Raw genomic sequence first — 20859 nt, 5'->3', positions numbered from 1 at the left:
TGTGCTCATGCATGATTGCATTATTTGTGTTTAAACATAAGTTTTAAGGTGCTTTTAGTGCTTAGTTTTAAAAATTTGGTGTTTAAGTTTTTGTTTTTAATTTACTTTTTTGGTTTTTGTCGTTCATCTACTAATATTTCCCAAGGAAGAGGACCAATTGACTCCAGGGTCATCTTTGTCCGGTAGCTGTGAGACACAGTGCAGAGGACAAAAGGAAGGGTGGAGGCACTGCTTTAAAAGGTTAAGACCAGGCTCAGTTCTGCCAGTTTCCAGATTTAACGTCTGCCTAAGAATGCGCTGCATTACGGAAGGCTCCAGTGGGACAGCTAGACCAGGAACTGGGTCTTCCGGGAGTGCGAGCATCAGAAATAAGGAACTTACTTTGCTGAGAAAAAGGGATGTTATGGGGACTCCCACATCCTAAAAGTCATAATGGTGAGTAAAGCTTCACTGAGCCCCCACTCGCTCTGCCGTGGGCTCTGTGAGGACGGTCCATGGTTCCTCCTTGGTCCTAGCACGTCACTGCGACTGCTGAACCATCTATAGAGCCATCACCGCAATCTCACTGCAGGGTATGGCAGAGAACTTGTTACCAGCTGGGTTTCTCTATTAAGACCTCCTGGGGAACCAGCTGAGGCCAAGAGCAGAAGCCCTGTGCTCCCAGGTTACCACAGGAGGTGGCAGAAGAAGTCGGGGGTGGGGGGTGGGGAATAGCTGCCTCCATCCCTCCCAGAGTAATCAGCAGGCCCAGAACAGCTGATGGGTTCAGGTTGTCATGGAGATCGGCCGTCTCCCTGGATGCCCTTACGACAGGACCACCTGGAACTGTCTTGACAAGGGAGCTAAGTGAGAACCCCTGCGTCATGGGGCAGTGGGGGACTTTGTCCACAGAGTGGGTGGATCAGGCCCCCTATCTCCCTGCGGAGTTATAGGGAGCACTCCAGCTTTCGCTTTCTAGAGGAAAATGGTTTTTTCCTTTAAACCGAGTTTTCTAGATCAAGGGAACATGACTTTTCTTCTGGCATTACATTTCATTTTTACTGCTTCTTCCAGTATTTCACAATTATTTAAATGAATGATCGCTAGTGAGCTAAAACCACCTTGAGCAGAGAGGATGGGGATGATAATTTTAGGAACGGCAGTCAGCAACAAGAACCCTTAAAAGCATCAGTGTAATTGCATTCAAGAATAACCTCCGTTGACTTCCTTGTGCTTTTTGAAAAGATGACTGACGGCAAAACCAAGTGCAAAATGTTAATGAATCAGTAGCTCTTTATGAACAAAGCTACTTAGAGGAATATAAAACCTCCACTGTTCCCATCCTGGGACAGGATCTCTGACCTGGGGGTCTGTGCATCGGCTGAGGCTGGGCTACGTGGCTGCGTAGCTGAAGGCGTTTTCCTGAGAAGGAGACATCTAGCTGTCAACTCTTCTCAAAGGGGGTCCCTAAAATGTCAATTTCAGAGTTTACTTAATGTACAGCGAAGTTTTCCGATCCAGTTCCTTTTATCCCATGGAACATCAGAGCTCTGACGACACACATTAGGGGGTTCTCCTGCCCCGCCCCCTACCGCCCACTGTCCACGGACCACATGTCTCATCCTCTCTCTTTCTCTTTCTCTCCTCACCCTCATCTTGGGAACACATTTTTAAAAAAAAAAATTAATATTGAGCATTGTACATGCCAAGCATAGTGTCCAGTTTTGGGAATATCAAGATAAATCAGACTGGGTCCATGTTTCCAGGTGCTCATAGAAAAGGATGCATAACTGGATGATCTGATGTGTGTAACAGTTACTGAGATGCACGTGGCTGCATTCCCTAAAAAAAAAACTCACCCCCACCCTATGTCACAGCCAGACCACACAGGGCGAAAGATACACGGAGAGTCCGATGAATGGCATTTTGCTTGGTTGTTTGCTTAGCTGGCTGGCTGGAACTTAAATAACAATGTCAAGGATGAAACCAGTTTTCTCAAACGTCTTAAATTCGGAGACAGACACCAGAATGGTGGTTACCAGGGGCTGGGAACGGGGGTGTTAGTATTTTGTGAGTAGACTGTCAGTTGGGGAAGAGGAAATGAAGATATTCTGGAGATGGCTGCACCATGCGGACAGATTTCATGGCAATGAACCATACAAAGTGGCTAAAGTGGCAAATTTTATGGAGTGTACATTTCACTGCACTTAAAAAGAAGTAGTGACAACTTTTCAGGACATATTTGGCACAAAGAGAGGTTCCTGGAGTCCATCTCTGCCAGGGTGCTAGAGAAGATGAGTCTGCCGAGCGGAGAGTTTCACACACCCTAGTGCACACGCTCTTTTCCAGGCAGCCGTGTTCCTGTCACTGCTCCTTCCTCTTCTCTGGGGCGGTCCGCAGGGCTGGGCTGAAGCCCCGCGAGGCCCCGAGCAGAGCGGCTGTGTTTCGGGCAGCCTCCTCTAACCAAGTCTGCACACTGGGCAGTGGCCTTCAGCACCCGCCTCTCTTGCCTGCTCCCTGCTGTGTCCTGGACAGTGTGGGCCCCAGACAGTGTCACATTTCCCTGACTAGCAGCCTGAAAAGTGAGCCACCCAGGTGGGGGAGCTTGGACAGGAGAGTTACACGGGCCTCCTGGTCACCTCAGAACTTGATCTTGGTTATCACAGACTCCGCGCCCACGAAACCCAGGCTTACTGGCAGCTGAGATTATCTGGGTGCAGTTCTTCATCTAGATTACCTGCCGATCGCCATCCCACAGAGGGATCTGAAACTTCACATCTGCTTCAGGCTCGCGTGTCTATCAGCAGCGCTCGCTCTGGGGAGATGACAGCACCTAAGTGATGCTTATCTTCAAGATTCTCCTTCGAGGTTCTGCACTACACCTCTGGTTTTGTTACAGCTTCTCTGTGCTGAGGTATCAGGACCTGGGCTGCCCTGAAAGAGTTCCTGGTGCTGATCACTTCTCCCTGGTGGGATGTGGGGGTCGTCTTGCAGGGCTGGCCCCCAAGAGTTCAAGGGACCTTGCCTACATTTTCCCTGTAGCTCTGGGGGATTTCACTTGCTTCTGTGTCCTTCATGAGCTGCCGACACAGACCTGAGGACTAGAACAATCTCCCTAGCTCCCCTCTGCTTTGCTGTCTCAGATAACAGGCCCTCAGCCATTGGACCTTTTAAGGATTTTGTCACTAACCTTACAAGGAGACCAAGAGACCCTGGCTTAGCATCTACATGAAGGGACACGAAGACATTGCCTACTTTTAAGAAAGAAGATCTGTGGTTTGTAATTACTGCCTCCTACTTGGACTCTATCCCAGCAACACTCCATGGGAGATGGGGGTACCCACTGGCTGGGGCTGTGTGGCCCAGAGAGGGGCATGCTTCAACATCAACCTCAAGATTATTCCCCACGCCCATATTTTTCTTCTCTGCCCTCCTGAATATTGCTGCTTCTGGAGGCTGGGACAACTCCCTCTTGTTTTTGGTCCCCGGTTCCTGAGATGACACAGGGCTTCCGGGTGTCCTCTGCCTGTCTGGAAATCAGGACCCCTGGCAGGCCCGCCTTCTCACCTGGTCCTCGCACTCATGTGGTGTGGTTCCTGCAGCCCTCCACGATTCTCTGCTCATCACTAAGTCTCCACTGGACGTCTTCACCCTCCTTGGGTTCTGTGCCGATTTCACACCTGGGCCAAGGAGTCCCTTGCCACCGCCCTACCATGCCCATTTTGCTTCTCTAGTCTTTCCTTGGCCCAAAGACCTCTCCCCCTCCCCTGAATTTCTGTTTCACATTTAAAAGAGAGCTTCAGTCAGGTGTGTGTGTGTGTGTGTGAGAGAGAGAGAGAGAGAGAGAGAGAGAGAGAGAGAGAGAGAGAGAGAGAGAGCGCGCTTCAGTTCAAGCCTCAATGCCCCTTGCCATCCTGGTCCCTAACCCCTCATCCCACCCCATACCCCTTGGAAAGAACCTCTGCTTAGTCCTAAAGGAAGTGTTGCTTCAGTCCCAAAGAGACTTGAAGTGCATTTAAATGACCTAATGGAAGGGGAAAGGGGGGCATTTTGGCACACCTGCCTGACCCTTTCTGGTGCTTTATCTGCCTGGCAGAACTAACCCTCACGAAACACTGCCTATCATCCACACGTCTACCAAGTTTGTTGACCTCCTTCACTAGTAATCAAATAGAAATGGACTTTCTCATTATTTTACGGAATATCTTCCACGTTCTAAAGAAATATTTGTGGCCAAGTGTCAATCCTTCTACAGGAGCCACTTTTCAACAGAGATGAAGCTGACTGGTTCTTCCACTTTTCTGCGTGTCTTCACAGCACACCCAAGGGCTACGACGAAGGCGACCAAGTTGATGATGGCATCTGCCGTGCTGGGAATTCTCCATTTTGTGGTTCCAATGAAAGAAATATGATTATAATTCTAGAAAAACATAGAAATTTTGGTCTGTTTCCTTAGAGATTATCTGTTTAGTCTGATAATTTTCATTCCACGCATGTGGAAACAGGAGAACAGAAATCTACCCCAGACTCTCAGTAGGTTAGAGCTGGAAGGGGATGCAATAGCATCCTACACCTCAGGAAGCAAAAGCACCTGCCCACAAAAAGACTGGTTCAAGAATGTTTTTAGAAGCTTTACTGTCAATAGCCAAAACTCGTACTCCTGCACAGGATAATGGCTACACAAACTATACTTCCACAATGGAAAACCACTCAGCAACAAGGAAAACTACACATGTAGTGTGTAGGGTGTACTGTGTGTAGTGTGTACTGTGTGTAGTGTGTACTGTGTACAACCTAGGCAGATCTTAAAATCATTGGTTGGTGCTCTGGCTTGAATTTTGTCCCCCCTTCCCCCCGCACCGACGACCCAATTTCTATGTTGAAGTCCTAACCAGTAAACCTTCAGCACATGACCTCATTTGAAAGTAGTTGCAGACGTAATTAGTTAAGATGAGGTCACATGGGAGGAGGGTGGACCTCTAATCCAACACAACCGATGTCCTTTTAGAGAAGGGAGATTTAGACACAGAAGACACATGTACGTGAGAATGCCATACGAAGACTGGAGTTATGCTGTCACAAAACATGCAACTACCAGAAGGCGGCAGAGAGGACTGGAACACACCCTTCCCTAATGATTCCAGAGGGAACATGGTCCTGCCTGCATTTTGATCTTGCACTTGTGCCCTGCAGAACTGTGAGACAACACATTTCTGTAGTTTAAGCTTTCGACTCTGTGGTACTTTGTTACAGCAGCCTTAACAAATCCAGTTGGCAACAGAGGTCTTATACAAAAAGTATATATATACCATATGGTTTCATCTATACTGAGTCAAACAAACAATAGTGAAAAAAATCAGAACAGCCTTTGGAGGGCTGGGGGCAGGACTGCCTCAGAAGGGTCACGGGGGAACTTCCTGAGTGAGGTTAACATTCTGTGATTATCTTGACAGGGGTTTGGATGGCACAAGGGTTTGTATTTGCGAAGGGTAATTAAAAGGTACAGTTAGGATTTGGGTATTTCATTCTATGTAAAACTCACCACACATAAAAAGAACCATGAACTCTGAGGGATACTATGCATGCTGAAGTGTTTAAGGGGTGAGATGCTGGTGTCCACAGCATACTCTGAAATACGTAAGAAAAACAAAGACAGAAGGCTGGGTACATGGAGAGATAAGCACCGACATGTGATAAAGCCAATATAGTGAAACATTTAATTGTAGAAACTAGGTCATGTACACACAGACACACACAATACGTTCTTTCCCATTTTCCATGTAGCTGAAAACTTGTAAAATGAAATATGGAAAACTGTTCCTATGCTCACAGTCTGATCCCTTTCAGGGCCCCACTGTCAGTGGGTACAACTGGGTGACATTGCTACTAAGGATCTAAAAGCCAAGCTAATGAAAGGCATTAACTGAAGGAAATGAAAGAAAATTTAACTCTGAGTGAAAAAAGGAACATTATGTTGCAATCAATATGTTCTGTTTATGATAAGAAACATTTCCCCACTCTAACCTCTTTGTAAAACTAATTTCAGTTGTGTGAAATGCCTATTTAAAAACAGAATAGAGTATGGGTAGGATCAAGAACTTTTTCTTCATTGCAGAGCTGTCTGTTCTCAAACACCCTGAGGACAACCCAAACCAGCCAACTCCATAACATTAAATCGACACTCCGGGGTGAGTTCCCAAAAGCTACATTCTTCACAGCCTGGCATGGAGGGCTGGTGCTGACAGCAGCCCTCGGAAGCAGAACCAAAACCCGAAACACACATGGGAAGGGTGTGAGTTTCCCCAGGAGGAAAATCAACACCGTGCTCCCCAAATGACAGCCGAATCTCAGGAGGGCTGGCTTGACATGGCTTCCGGAGAGAAAATTGCTCACACAAATAAGAGCAATGCCATGCTTTCCTCTTTGAGTCATCAGGTAACTCTGAATACATAAATTTAGTTGTTGTAGAATCAAAGAAGAATTCCAGTATTTAGTATTAGAGAAATATGAATATAAATCAATTCAACTTTTCAATAACCAAACATCTTTTATTCATAATGTTATCAAGCTTGTTTATGTTTTGCAGAATAGACACAGGAACAGGAGAAATGTAGTCCGCAAGGTGGTGAGGGAAAAAAAGAAAGCAAAATATCAGGAACCCCTTTTCTCCCCCAAAATCCACAGGGAGAGAACTATCATTCGTGTATTGTGGATGCTGATACTGAGGTCCAGAGAGGTTCAGTGACTGACACATTGCACAGCTTTGCAAGGGGCAGGGCCAGGGTTCTAGCCTAGGCCTCTGACTTCAGCCCCCATGGGAAAAAGGCTGGTGTTCAGGAAACAACTTTGCCCGTCAAAGCTGAGGAAGGCTCGGCAGAGGGGATGGTGAATGCAAACTCCATGGCCAAGCTGCCCGGGTGTGAATCCCCAGGTACTAGCTGTGTGACCTTGGGCAGGTGTCTTACTCTCTTCTTGCTTCATTACAGATTTTACAGTCTGTATAACAGCCTTCATCTGACGGAGCCCCAAAGTAAAGCACTTGGAATAATGCCTGGCACGCTACAGGCAGAGGCCCCTCGCCTGGTGCTGTCCGGCACTGCAGCCCCTAGCCAGGGGTGGCTGTTTAACTTGAACTTTAAAATGAAAAATTCAGTTCCTCAGTCTCTCAAGCCTACTTTTCAAATGCTCACTAGCCACCTGTGGCTAGTGACTAGCATACTGCACAGTGCAGATACCGAATGTTCCCATCATCACAGGGAGCCCTGTCGGACCGTGCTCAGTTAGAGAAGGAAATGCATGCACCTTTCCCCCGGGGAGCTAGTGGCTCCTAAGTAAAAGGCTGGCTAACACGGTAATGTGGTGCTTGGCATCATCACCACCACCACCACCACCACCACCACCACTATCATCATTATTATGAAGTTTTTAAATTCCCCCTGTGAATTTTCTACTTATAACAGTAAAATGGAATGCAGATGGCTCTAGTCAATGCAGCCTTTTTCCGACTCCATCTGTGTCCTTCATTAAAAGAAAGGGTGAGGAAAGTAAAAAGAGATGAGGAGGAAGGAAAAGAGTGAGGAACAGAGAAGGAAAGGCAGGTGCATAGGGAGGTGGTGTGGGACGAGAGAAAAGGAACACATCTTTATCATCCAAAGCCAACACCTTGTCTGTATTAACTATGCCTTTTTATTTTCTGCATTCTGATGCTTTGACACCTGGGCCTTGCTGACTGACCCTGCAGGGACTGTCCAGTTCCTAGAGACAGTAAACAACTCACCTGCCGGCATCCCTGTCTTAATTACCCTTGGGCCAGGCATCAGGCAGCCTTAGCGCCAGAGACTCATAAAACTTTCAACTCATCCAATCCTAAACCTGCCTGACTCGCCCATTCTCTCCTGCAAAACCACAACATTCTTCCCTCACTCCATCTGCCTCCTGACCCACACAGGTGCTTTCTTCCCCAGGGGCCCTCCACCAGTGAAACGATGCTCCCCTCCTCTCAGGAACCGTGGGTAACAATCTTTTCAGTGGCAGTGGTCTGCTGAACTGTAGGCCTCAGTGTATCTGAATAATAATAAAATCTATATTTTAAACTACTCTCACTCCATCACACCCAGTCTCACCACAGGAAAACTCCAGTTTATGTAACTATCAAATTTTCAGCTGTATTATGTTATTCAGCTGTGCTATGATAAGTACGGAGGATATGTAAAAAGAAAAAAGAAAAAATCCACCGGTTCTTTTAGACTTTGGGGGGATGCAACCAAAGGGTCTGTCTTACAGGACCGTGTGGAATGGCTCCAACTTAGCTCTCAGATGATCAGGTAAACTCCTGTTTCACAGATGAAACCTCTTGCCCAAGGTCACCGGCAGGGATAAAGCTAAGATTTGAGCCCTAACATTCTGACTGATGCCTGTCCAGCATATTTGTTTCAGACCATTCCACACTCACCTAAAACGGAAAGAAACTAATAAATGACTTAGACTCTTGCTTCTGGTCTGCTAACCCTCCACTATTGTGTATATTTTAATTAAAACAGCCATTAAGATCTCTTCATTCTGAGTAACTGCTGGAGCGGAGCTAACTAATAATAATGGTTTTATTAATAATAATTAATGGTCCAGGAAAGCATTTCTAAAGCTAGGCACTTCCTAACACCTCACCAGGGAGCCTGTGCTAGGAGAAACAAGAGACCAGGCTGCTGGAGGCCTCTGGTTTTCTGAGTGAAAGGTGTGAAGCATGTCAGTAGCTGGTCTGCCCACCTCTGCCCTTCAGGAGTTCTGTCCGTGCACGAAAGTACGGGGCTGCTGACACTCTTCAAGACAGGAAGGCAAGTTGGAAAAGCAGACACCCACAGCACAGTAGCGCGGTGGCCCTGGCGCTGAGAGAGGCCCGAGACTGGGCTGCAAAGGTGCAAAAAACCCTGGACCTGCGAGAAAGCAGAGCTATATGGTGGTGGTATGGGGGGAGGGGATTAAAAACCTTCATTTTTCAAGTTTCATATAGAAAAAGGCCTTTCTTCCTGTATTTTGGATGCTGGTCAGGAAACTAGCTTTATGTCAATTTTAAACTTGCATTTAAAATTTACCATTATCCAACTTCCTGCCTTATAGTCCATCTCGCCAGTGAGAGTTAGGGAGATAGCACGCTCTGCAGGGACCACCCACATCTTAAAACCTGGTGCCACTGTCACTAAGTACATTGCAAAGACATTTACTTTTCAGGAAGGCACAGACTGTATTCTGGGAGGAGTGTTAGATAAATTTTCTGAGATGTGTGTATGCGTCAATGTGTGTACATACATGTGTATATTCTCAAGTATTATATATCCTTGAGTATGATATTTATGACATTTTCCCCTGCTCACACATGCAATACTTAAAAATGAAAATTCAGTGAGCTCACTGGTTTATCTTTATTGCCAACAACCATTACTAACTCAAAATCATGACAAAGGTTTTATTGAGATAGGAGTTACGGGTGATTTTCCCCATTTTTCGAAGTTTGGATAATGAGTTATAATACTTGTGTAATTTTTTAAGTTAAAGCTAATATACTTATATACTTACTTATGGATATGACTCCTCTGAGACTTTATCTGAAATAATTTCACAGAGAAACCCCTGCCTGCCAAGGGATTATATATTTACAACTCTACCTTTATGGTCTCAACACAAATCTCTTTTTAAATACGACTGATTACTAATTAAGGCCTCATGAAATCTGCTAAATCCTCAATTCTTAAACCTACAACATAATGTTAAAACAAAAGCCAAACACATAAAACTAGACTATACCATATTTAATCTGGATATTTAAAAAGGCTTTCACATTTTTTCTAAGTTTGTGTCACATTATCCAGCTCACAATCTGTCACCAAACAATGCAATACTTAATAAAGCAAATGCAGAAAAACCCCGGATAAGGGCAAACAATGAATTTGCAGAAAGCTCCGTGAAATGAAAAGATAACCATTAGGAGCATTTTGGCTGATTGTGTTGTTTTGATTAACTATGTCAGAATCCACTTATCTACGCCAGGAAACTTTTATTAGTATCTGTGTGTTTTAAAGAAATTGAGTTTGAAATGATTAATAGCTATGCTTAATTGGCGAGCGATGGAAATCGTCTACATGAAAAGTGATTTGTAAGAGTGAGCGCTCAACCACAAGCCCACGGAGAAGGTCACCATGATGTTTTTGGTAAAGGCTCCCTCTCCCCGTTTCACGGATCAGGTACGTGCTGTGCATATCAGGTCGGTTGTTTTGGATGAGCAGAACTACCAGTCAAAGATGATATATTTTGCGCATAAATGTGAGCCTTTAAATAGTACTTTTAAGACTTCTTTCATGTTAACATTCTCTAAGTTGTTCTATACAATCTATGCCATATTATAAATACTTAATTAAGATAATTATTACAAAATGTCTACTGCCTCACTGTAGAGCCAACAAAAGTGTAATTTCTAATTTGTCACCAGTACAGTCACATTGAGATATTTAATTGTAACAAGAGACGCTAACAATGCACCACTTACTCGAACATCTACTTATGGTGACGGCAGTTCATGTACTTCAATGAGCTCTGTGGTGGCGAGAGCAAGGAAGTGTGTGTACCTGCACCAAATCATTTGGAGGCCTGGAGGAGTGGTTCTGCGCTAACTTTGAAGCCAGGTAGCCTTCGGCAATGTCAAGGGCGATCCTATAGGCATCAGAGAGACTTGGGTTTCACTTATTGTTGGCCATCTATGGTTAGGTGACTTAGCCACAGTCTGTTCATCCTTAAAATGGGAATGATCCTTCTTACTCCACAGGGTTTGGTGAGGTTTCAGTAAGTCACTGAATGTAAGTCAGTCAACACAGCAGGCACTTGATCCTCACTTCTCTTACAGAGTGGACAATGAACATGCATGGGAAAACCAAGCACAGCGTGGCTCTGGTAAGATGACCATGTGCAGCCTGCTTGCAGCTTCATACTGGATTATTGACAAAGTTAGCAAAAGTGAGTGGGGCACAGAGTCGGGGACCAGGATGTCTGATACGCCTGGGATCATCTCCTAGCTTTATCCCCCACTCTCTGCATAATCATGGACAAAATCCCCGTAACCTCATCCACATTCAGTTTCCAAACCTGTAAAGTGGGCATAACAGCACTGACCTATTAGGACTGCTGTGATGATGGGCGGAGTAAGCCACAGGAAGCGCCGCTAAACATGAACACAGTCTGACTCGTCTTAAGTGTTCAGGAAATGTTACCTATTATTAATAAAGTCACTTTTATGCCTTAGACGACACAGCCTTAGGTTCTTATTGTTAATCTGGGGTGAGAGTGCACTAAATCATGAAGAAGTTCTCCAGGTACAGGTTAGCATGAAGCTTTGCTAACAAACCCTGTAAGTTATTTTTCTTTAACTAAGTCCCTGACTCTTGCCAGAGCCGAGTGCTTCTAATAGCTGCTGCTGTCCTTCAAGTTTGGGATCTAAAACAATCTGCTGCTTTCCATTTCTTCAAAACTCCATTCAGTTTTGCATTGCTACCAACACACCACTTTAAAGATGAGTAAGGACCTCCCTAACCCTAAGACACACAGAGCAACAGCCAAAAACAACAAAATCTAATTGTGACAAACAGGAAAAGCATAATTGTATGTGGACTACACGGATAGATGATAAATAACAGAAAAGGGAGTCGGTCACATCGGTAACAGCAATGACCACACAGATGACAATGACATCTGTTGACATGTAACACATGTTAGGAGTTTGTGTACATATATCCTTGAGAGGTCCCAACTCTTCTCACTTCTCCCTTCAGTTTGAAAATAAATCTCACATTTCCTCTTCTGCATTTCTTTAGTGGTTAACCAGAGTGTTTTGAGGAACTCTTCAAAGTCATATGTTTCTTCTAGTGGGATGCAGTCTGTTCTACCGCCTTCTGTGGTCTTTCTCCATTATTCTTTCTTCCAGTGTTGGAAAAAGAACTATTTGTACTTGAGCAGGGCATGAACCACACAGGGATCTATAAGCACTTTCAAAAACGGCTGCTCAAGGAATAAAAGCAGCTACCAATATTCAATGTCTAGTAAAAGAGTGTTCTATTTGAATGTCTTGATTTTGCCTTTTCTAGAAATGGTTTTGATAATTTACACATAATAAATATCACTGCTTTTTGAAAATTTGAAGTATTTTAATTAAAATGTGGTAAAGTACGATGATGCAGCTGGAAAGTCTATGAAATTACTTTCATTTCTGAGTGAGGCTTGGGTTGGTACGGAAAACTGAAACAGACTTCTGTGGTATGTACGTCACAGTCCAAGGGAACCTGGCTAAAGGGAACAGCACAGTGAGAGGGCCTTTCACTAATTCAACAGTTTTTTGTATCTCATGTACACGGCAGCCCTAGGGATTAAAAAATGATTAAGACACAGGTTCTCCTAAGGGAAAAAGGAACATAAGTGAGAAGGAGAACGATAAGTGAGCAACTACATTTTTGTATTGTTGGCCCTGATAAGGAATATACCAGCCAAAGGCTTCTTATGATTAATTGGGGCCAAAACCATAACCAGAGTCCAGCCGTGGTTGCTAACAGAGGCCTCTCTCTCTCTCTCTCTCTCTCTCTCTCCCTCTCACACACACACACACACACACACACACAGAGCATTTCAGGGAAAAGTCACAAGCTGAGCTGACAGCCTTCTTTCCCTGTGTTCCAGCTGCCTGAGCAGACCCTTGGCAGACCTGGTATCATATTTTGACCAATGGGCAGAGACCTGCCCTATCCAACTATATCCTCATTTGCATCTTTACTGACCAGTCAGAGCATCTCCATAATAAGTAAGAACACTCAGGACAGTGTTATTTGGACCAATCAGACCGTGCAAATTTGGATTCCTTATTGGCATAAAAAAATGGACCAACAGGGACTAGAACAGAGACTTCATAAAAAGTGGCTTCCCTTCTGTCTTCATAGAGCACATTTTCGGTTTCCACTGGAGGCTGCATCTCCCCAGTTTGCAAACTGTCCATCTGAATAAAATTTGTCCTTTTACCTCACCACAGACTGGGGACTCCTGCTGGCATCAGATTGGCGGCAGAAAACTTTTGATGGCAGTATAACGTGTATAATTATAGAATCACTCACTGAAGTCACATTGATACTCCTATTATCAAATACAATTATTTGTCTTACTGAACTGATTTAATAGCAGTCAGGAAAAGGTTATACTTAGCTTGCACCAGTACAAATAAATCTACACATCTTAAACTATACATCTGTACATCTTAAATCTGTACAGAATCTATATGTCTTAAATGTCAGTAACTCTTAATAAGTCTTATTACTTTTATAAGACTTAATTTAACTTAGAAATTTTAAATTAACCAGATGGAAGTTTTTTTTTTAATCTCTCCATTTCTTTTTAGTTATGCGGGCAATTTCTATAGAATTAGTCAGTGAGAAAGCAGCTGGGCAGGAAGTCACTCTTCCTCAAATATCAGGTCACACTCCTTTCAGTATTTTTTAAAATTCTGTTCACATTTTTAACCTAACAACAGGTCTCCCAGGCATGTGAACTGTGATATACTGAGACGTTCAGTATTCTTCAGTTACAGGCCTTATAAAGGGAGAAAACAATAGAATCTTAATGTGACTGGAAACATCTTAGCCTTTATACATAAAACATAAATTGCAGATATGCAAGCCAAACCAGTGTACACTTACAGATACTCAAACATCTATAAATATTATTGAGAAGTGACTGGATATTTATAATAATTCTTCTGGGTGGTGAGATTCTTTCTTTTTTCCTCCTTCCCTTCCTCCCTTCCTCCCTTGTTTTTCAATGACCATGTATTATTTTTAATAATTAGGAAAAAACCTTTTCTTTAAAAAAATATGTACTCCAAGAATGCAGATCCCTAAATCACTCTTTAGTATTATTATTTAGCTCAATTATTAGCATACTATACCTCTGTGGGAAATTAACACCTTCAATTGCCCCCGAAAAGATTCTCCAACTATAGTCTTAGTGAATTCATTTAAACAATGACACTGAGATAACATATAGCTTTAGCTTTTATTAGAATCCCTTTTATCTGAAAGTGAAAATGGGAAGCTACTGAATTCTTCAAGCCATCTGCTGAATTACAAAGCATTCTGGACCCGTAAAACAACAGTAATTCTTATGGGATTGTGGATAAAAGCTGGCAGCCACTACTTTTGTGAATGAAGCACATTTCAGCTCCTCTCAACCCCCAGGGTGGCTTTGACTCCATCACCTTGAGGTTTATGGTTTTAGGAAGTTGATTTTATGAGGATGCTCCTTCTTTGGCCTCTGAACCAATCTGGTCCTCACCAAGATTTTCCTACAACCTTATAGCTGCATATTTCATACCATCTGCTGCTTCCAGAAAACCTTCTCCAGCAAAAGCACAGTGTGAGAAATGCATCCTTTATGGCGTTTTCCACTGCTCCTTCTGAAAGCATATAAACATACCATATACTACACATACCACATATTACACATATATTCTAGATACACATACACAGAGACCTCACTCCACTCTACATATACACATGCACCACCTTCCACATGCAAACATGCCCCCACCATATATACCACATACTCTATATTTATACACGTCACACATACCCTATACATATCACACATTCTAAACACGCACGCCACATATACATGAGCACTCCCTATATATATCACATACTACACACACTCATATCCCATATACATCCCATACACCCAAACACGGTACCTGCCCCCCCCCCCCCCCCCCCCCCCGCCCGCAGAACTCTCTGCCTGAACACCCAGCCTGTCCAGTGCCTGAGCTCAGACTGTGCCGCAGGACAGCAGACACTGATGTGCCACATATATAAGGCTTCCAAAACGCATCAAACCTCATCTTACCAGTGTCAAGTTTCTCAATGGAAAATTTAATTTAAAACAATTATTATTGCCCAGATGATGAAACAAACGCTGTTCCTCCATTATAAAAAACATAAAATGATTAGATTTATTAAAATTATTTCTCATCCTTGAATTTGTACTTACTATATCATCATCTATATTATTAAAAATAATATATATGTTATCTAATGACTCTGTAAAGAATTGGGGAAGTTAAAGGATCTGGAAAATCTCTTTCTAAGATATATGGAATTATGTTCTTATGATATAAAGGGAAATAAAACTCTGAAGGACTCTATACTTAAATTAACTAGGGCAGGGACTACAGCCTTTCTTGGGAGTACAAAAATCATATTTATAGGCAGCATTACATTAAAAGAACATTATATTTAACATCGAAGGAGACCTTCACGGCCGAGAACTCCAAGTTAGGATTAGCTGAACTCTGTAAATTATTCTGCGTGTCTATAACATAATATAAAATGCTGATTCCAAATTTTCAAAATGTATAGGTGTTTTTAAAACCATGCTCAAAATGCTGGCTTATAATTTGTCTGTAATTCAAATAACACATACAGATCAGTTTTGTGTAAAATACTAGACCTGAAAACTGAACTACATCTAAGAGCATCGGTGATGCAACATGTTCACAAGCATGTCTGTGCCGATTTCCTGCCTGAAGCTGCTGAGGGAACAATAATCCAGGGTCAAGTACACCCAGAAAAGGGGGGCTAATGGAAATGCAGTTCATGGGCCCTGGTAACCCCAGAAAAGAGGCCACCACAATGACAGGATTTGCCAGGGGCTAGAAACGCAGAGAGTACACGGGGAAAAATGGAAGGTCTCTATGTCACATGTTCACCTATTTTCATCATGTGGTTTCCAAAAGCTGATGACAGAGTTTTTATTTGCTCTTTTCTCTCTCTTTTTTTTAAAGTGAGGGACATTTAAGTTTTACTCCCTTAGTAAAATTCAATTATAAATACAGTGTTATCAACTGCACTCACCATGTTTTACATTAGCCCCTTAAACCTTATTCATCTTATAGCTGAAAGTCTGTGCCCTTTTACCAGCTTTTCTCTATTCCCCCACTCCAGCCCCTGACAACCGTGTTCTACTTACTCTCTCTTTCTATGAGTTTGACTTTCTTTTTGCTCAGATTCCACAGATAAGTGACACCGTGCGGTGTTTGTCTTCCTGTGTCTGATTTATTTCACTTAGCATACACCACCCAGATTCATTCAGGTTGTTGCAAATAGCAAGACTTCCTTCATTCTCATGGATGAACAAAATCATATTTATAGACAGCATACATTGAAAAAATGTTATATTTGACATCATCTTTTCATGCATTGATGGCCACTTAGGCTGTTTGCATATCCTGGCTATTGTGCATAATGTTGTAATGAACATGGGGTGCATATGTCTCTTCAAGATCCTCTTTTTATTTCCTTTGAATAAACACCCAGAATGGAATTGCTGAATTACATGCTGGCCCTAGTTTTGACTTGACTTTCGAGGACCCTCCATGGTGTTTACCACCGAGGCTACACCTGTGTACTCTCCCATCCCAAGGCTTCCACTCTCCACATCCTCATCGACCCTGGTTGTCTTTTATCTTTTTGGATGATAGCAATTCTAACTCATGTGATGTGATATCTCACTGTGGTTTTAATTTGCATCTTCCTGATGATTAGATAGGTTGAGAACCTTTTCTTGTACTAGTTGGCCATTTATATGTCTTCTATAGAAAATAGTCTCTTCAGGTCCTCTGCCCATTTTTTTAATCGGATTTTTTTGTTTGGTATTGAGTTGTGTGAGTTCTTTATATATTTTGGAGATTAACCACTTGTCAGACATATACCAAGATTTACAAATATTCTCTCCCATTTGGTAGGTTGCCTTTTCATTTTGCTGATGATTAGAAGCTTTTTAGTTTGATGCAATCCCACTTGTTTATTTTTGCTTTTGGTGTCAAATTTAAAAAACCATTGTTATGACTGATGTCAAGGAGCTCATTCCATATGTTTTCTTCTAGGAGTTTTACAGTTTCAGATCTTACATGCAAGTCTTTAATCCACTTGGAGTTGATTTTTGTGTACGGTGTGAAATACGGGTATAATTTCATTCTTTCGCATGTGGCTGTCCAGTTTCCCAGCACCATTTATTAAAGAGGTTGTCCTTTCCCCATTGTATATTCTTGGCTCCTTTGCTGAGAAGTGACCATACATGTGTGGGTTTATTTCTGGGCTCTTTATTCTGTTCCATTGATCTGTGTGTCTGTTTTTATGTCAATATAATCCTGTTCTGATTACTAGAGCTTTGTAGTACAGTTTGCAATCAGAAAGTGTTTTTATTTGTCCTTTAATCTTTTGAAAAACATGCCTTCTAAAAAAACTGCTCTTTGTATTAAGAAATACATTTGCATGAATCAAATCGATTACAGAAAATAAATCAAAGAAGAACGCCACACGTTTTTAAAAGAAGGGTACCCAACAGGAAAGTATTTTACTTGTCTACAATAATATCGACCCACAAAAACAGTGAGTGTGTTTTAAGTTGTTTTTGTTAATTCTTGGGTCCAAAATGGAATCAAAGCTAAGGTGTCCTACTGATAACTCAAAAGATACTTGATGGAAAGTAAGCATTTATGTAATACCTGCATGGAGATCAGCATTGTGTTGGGGCCTTTGAAGATCCACTGTACTGCCCAACACGATAACCCTGTTCTCAGAAGCAAGGATTGGGAGGGGCAAAAACTGTCAGTTTAAAAACTTCCAAGCCAAACTGATTGGAACAATATTGCTGCATTAAACAAAAACCAGAATCTGTTGCCAAAATAAGCTATCTGCATTGTAGCCACATACATGGCACGTGGCACAGCATACATTTACTAATAAATAGGCGCTAGTGTTTATTACATATTATTCCTCCCAAAATTCAAAGCAGCAAAATGAAAAATTAAAAATAATTCTCCTAAGAAATTGAAATAGTAACTCCCACAGGATCACAGTGAAGGCCAATACTAACCACAAAAAGTGCTTTAAAAATTGGAAAGCAATGTCCTAGGCAAATGTCCGTTTAAATAGGACTTACGGACAGGGGCCTGAGAACCATGGTAAGAAATGAATGAACACAAAGGGTCAACTGAGAAAAGGATTCTTTCATCAGCAGAAGTTTCCTCACTGGTCCTTCCAGCAACAGGCTGCCTAAGGCAAACACACCTGAGCACGAGCACCTTCCCGGCTGCCCAGCCTCTGGTCTGGCAGGGTCTCTCTCCACCCGTGCGAGCCTGCCTGGAACACACAGATGCCACTTTTCCTGCCACTTCCCACTCCCTGGAAGCTCTCCTGGAGTGCAGCCAAATGGGTTCCGACAGAACCACAACACAACAACCCTCAGGCTCCTCGAGGATTCCCCAGAATAGGGCAGGAAAGTCGGGGCTGCTCTGGCGAAGCCACATGGTCTAGCTAGAAACGGCGCTGCCAGGGAGACAGACATGTGTCTCCTTGGTACTGAGAAACACATCTGCTCACAATCTAGACACTCACCGTGGACATGACTCTGGTGTCTCTAATTGCTCAGTACCGTCCTGGCGCTGAGCACTGCTAGGTGTGGCTCTCTCCCAGCAGTGCCTCTGAACCTGCCTCCCGAACACTCCACTCCTTCACAAGTTTTCCCCTTTATTTCATATGTAGACATAGACACACATACATATATACACATGTGTGTATATGTACATACACACAAACACACACATATACAAAATTTTATGTGTGTGCATATATATTGTTGGGGCTCAGGGCAAGACACCCTGAAATATGCCATAACAGCATGTTGATTATTTTAAATTAAAGTTACGTTAGAAAAAGCTAGTGAAGATGGACACTCTGACCCTCCTCTCTACCCCGCTGATGGCAGGAGGTAACTTTCCCGTGAGAAATGTGCCCTCCCAGCCCCAGCAGACAGAACAACATCCTGATCACCAGATAGGGGACTCAGGGCAGAACATCCTACATAAACAAACCTTGTTATCTCTTTACTAATTTACTGCCCCAAGCTCAGGATCTACTTAGATTCCTCACCAATTAAGGACACAAGCTAAATTTCTTTGTCCTATTAATTCCACACTAATTTATTGTTTCTTTGTCGGAATAGTACAAAAATTGCCTGCGTTGGTCACTGCTTTTGCTCCTATATCTATGAGACCTCTGTGTGTCCAAAATTAAAAGTTGTTTTTCTTTCCTCCTGTTAATCTGTTTTACGTCCATTTTATTGTCAGACCAGCCAAAAGAAATAAGAGGGACAGAGGGAAACGTTCCTCTGCCCCAAAACATACATCATAGCTTCCTGTTTGCTGCCATCAGCTTTGAACACTTCTGTTTTATCCCATGTAGGAAACAGAAATATTTAGGGGATAAAAATATTCCTTAAGGCTATGGCTAATCAACAGTAGAAGTAAAAGTAACCCATAGTGGGATGTAGTAACATCTGCAAATGATTTTAAAATGCATCAGAGATGAGGCGGAATGGTGGATGGGTAGGCAAGAGAGGCATGAGAGGAAAGTGTTAGCAACGGTAGAGTCTAGGAGGCGGACACGGCAGTGCTCACTGCGCCGTTCTCTGTGCTTTTGAAAAGGGTCCTAATAACATGTTGGAGGAAAAGGGGGGGCAGAGGAGGAGGGACGAGGCTTTTTCTTCTCGGAAAGCATCAGAGGGCTGTCATGGACACCAGGCTCTGTGTATTCACCAGTTTAAACTTTTTTTTATTGTCTAGCATTTTCAGATTTGTATGAGAAGTATGAAAAGTGCTGTCAAAATTATCAAAGTAAAAATTGTTACATTATAATATCGATGAAATTGATTTAATGCATTTCAGATCTCCAAGTCTGAACAACGTAGGCCAGTGGTACAACGGGCCTCGCCCAAGGACACAAACCAGGGACTGGCACTTACTCTGCAAAGGGCTGGACAGGAAGTACTTCAGCTCAAGGGCCACACATCTCCGTCATAACTACTCAACCCGGCTGCGGTAGCAGGAGAGCAGCCACAGACCAAACGTCAATGAATGGGTGTGGCTGTGTTCCAATAAAGCTTTATGAATACTGACATTTGAATCTCATAGAATTTTCATGTGTCACAAAATGTTATTTGTCTTTTGACTTTTTCAATCATTTAAAAAATTGTGAAAACCGTTCCTAGCATGTGGGCTGTATAAAAAAAAGGAGGTGGGCCAGACATGGTCTTAAAGCTGTATTTTGTGACCCCCAATGCAAACCATGGGCCCCTGGCCACATCTGGTACCGGTTACCAATGGCACATGTGCTTACCAACAGGAAGATCAAAGGGTGTCATTAATCCCAATTTGCCCAGAAAGACAGCCGGCCTACCTCAGCACTGAGGAATGCATTGTTAATGATAATGGTACCTGGCAAAGGAAAGGCAAGAGCCCACCTGACCACTCTCAGCAGTACCTATGACACATCATGGAAAATATGCTCAGAAAGTCCCTGGGGATTCATCTGAGCTGATACCCATCTCTCAGAGACGGTCTCTTCCTGCATTCCAACGCTCTCTTGCATTCTGTGGGTGCCCTCACCCGCCACAGCAATCAGATAACAGTTCAACTCTCAGGCAACACGCCTTTCAAACTGCGTTCAATGTGGCTGACCCTGGAACAGCACGGGTGTGAACTTCGCAGGGCCCTTTATGTGGTGCTTTTTTCCTCAATTAATATATTGAAAAAAAATTTGGAGGTTTGTGACAATTTGAAAAACTTATGAACCTTATGATTTTCTTAATAACATTTTCTTCTCTCTAGCTTATTTTATCAGAAGAATACAGTATATTTTATATTTACATAAAACATATAAAATATGTGTTAATCAACTCTGTGGGTTATTGGTAAGACTCCTGGCCAAGAGTAGGCTTTAAATAGTTTTAAGGGGGCCAAAAGCTGTA

The 20859-nt window shown here is 42.9% G+C and overlaps 1 protein-coding gene across 6 annotated transcripts in view; it reads right to left on the bottom strand.

The window, feature by feature from the left end:
- Positions 1 to 20859, bottom strand: part of DAPK1 (death associated protein kinase 1) — a 179047-nt gene that overhangs the window by 126070 nt on the left and 32118 nt on the right. The gene's annotated exons all lie outside the window — the stretch shown is intronic.

Source organism: Phyllostomus discolor, chromosome 3, assembly GCF_004126475.2.
Source record: "Phyllostomus discolor isolate MPI-MPIP mPhyDis1 chromosome 3, mPhyDis1.pri.v3, whole genome shotgun sequence".
In the NCBI taxonomy this organism is placed as follows: Eukaryota; Metazoa; Chordata; class Mammalia; order Chiroptera; family Phyllostomidae; genus Phyllostomus; species Phyllostomus discolor.
This window is presented reverse-complemented; position numbering and strand designations above follow the sequence as displayed.